The sequence below is a fragment of the Trachymyrmex septentrionalis genome, unplaced genomic scaffold (assembly GCF_001594115.1).
Source record: "Trachymyrmex septentrionalis isolate Tsep2-gDNA-1 unplaced genomic scaffold, Tsep1.0 scaffold196, whole genome shotgun sequence".
NCBI classification, from domain to species: domain Eukaryota; kingdom Metazoa; phylum Arthropoda; class Insecta; order Hymenoptera; family Formicidae; genus Trachymyrmex; species Trachymyrmex septentrionalis.
Window position 1 is genome coordinate 385,378 of NW_017305135.1, and position 1,716 is coordinate 387,093.

Sequence of the window (1,716 nt, forward strand, 5' to 3'; positions counted from 1 at the left end):
CGCCTCGAATTATAATCGCAAAGTCTTATTTCATGTCGTCTACAATATCTAGAAAGCTAAATTTATGTGTAAGGTGAATCGCTCGTAGTTGCTTTGGGATCACTATCTAGACGATTGATCCCTTGAGAGAGATCGCGAGATGACATGTATATCTCCTGCGATGCAACGTCATGCAATTAGACGTACACAGTTACACACATGGTCATATCGGTAAACTCTCGAAACCAACGTCGGATAGTTCATACGTTAGTGTGATTCAGTTTGAGGCCGTAAATTAACTGTATTGCGGCAATTCTGCTATGATAAAATCTCCGTGAAATATTTGCTGTCGCACCAATTGGCAATTCCGGTGGAATTTTTTTTTTTCTCTCCGAAAGATATTTTATGAATCGTATTTGAATATTTGTTTTTTCGCGCGGATACAGTGGAGCCACATCACAAAGCGATGTGTCCTCTTCAATTCGTGTAACGCGACGAGATTATCAAATTCACGCGATGTAACGCGTTTAAAAATTATTATTAGCATCTTGATGAAATTACAAATGCAAATTATTTTCCTTGGCGAGTTAGGGCTTTGATGTTACGCGATTTGCCGCTTAGAATTATTACGGACATTGCCGTGTATAATTATACAGCTGTTATACGCTGCGTATAATGATAAAGTTTCCTCTCTCCATTAGTAAGTACTCGAGTCTTCAATATTCTCAGTAACATGGATGAGAGATCCGCCTTTGATATCTTTCACAATATTTCATCATTAAGATTCTTTCTTGAACGAAACGGTGATATTTGATTAAAGGTGCGAGGAGACGAGGGCAATAAAAAAATTTTAAATATTTCTAAATCACGCATTAGCGTGACAGAGAAATGAAGCTCCAATGAGCGAAAAGAAATTAAAATCTTCTCTTCTCGATCTGTCTCAATCTTTTTAGCTCAGCTTTTTAGCACGCAACCATAGATTTTCCGTGATTTTCAACAGTGATTTTTAACTTAGACATAACGGCTCGGTAACGCCCATCCAGGGGTCGTATTATAGGTATGAAAAGGGCTATTTGCGGACTATGAAAACGAATAGCTTATGAGAGTAATCGCCGTTTATAGACGCATTACTGATATACTCTGGAATAATAGGCACGTCTACCATCCGGTACATGTAATATTTACCACAGTACGACGGTGCTGGAATATAGCGACAGCGTAACAGCCAAGGATCGATAGCTACTAGCCTTTTTTTACGGCTTAGATCTTACATTCGAAATATGCGCTGCGAACGAGCGTACATGTAATCGATGGAATAAGTTTCCAAAAAAAAAAAGAAGATGATTGAGTACAAGTAACGAAATTGAAGCCGTTATACGGCTGAAAATTTTCGCCTTTTTTCGTTTGTATATTTTAGCGACGTCGCAGGTTTGTACATGTTGTATATACAGCGCGATAAATTAAAACCGTAGGGAATATATTGATGGAACGACTAACAGGCACGCACGCACCGGCCGCACGATTTGTTACACCTACAAATTATTGTGAAAAAAAAAAATCGAGATGAAAGATGCGTGTGTTGTTTCGAATGTGCGGCCGGAGTTTCTGCGATAAAGTTAACAAATGGTGCTCCGTCCGTGGTTCTTAACTCCAATTATCACATCGTTCTGTTTTAATTGGTAAACACACTTGTTATTCGTTATTGCAGTTACTTAAGCCAATAATATTTGGATTTTT

General features: G+C 38.3%; 2 protein-coding genes across 3 annotated transcripts in view; one reads left to right on the forward strand and one right to left on the reverse strand.

Moving 5' to 3' along the window:
* The window catches only part of LOC108747169, a 168,600-nt gene that overhangs the window by 50,119 nt on the left and 116,765 nt on the right, over positions 1–1,716 (reverse strand). The window lies entirely within an intron of this gene.
* LOC108747167 (suppressor of lurcher protein 1) overlaps positions 1–1,716 on the forward strand; it is a 274,868-nt gene that overhangs the window by 12,936 nt on the left and 260,216 nt on the right. The gene's annotated exons all lie outside the window — the stretch shown is intronic.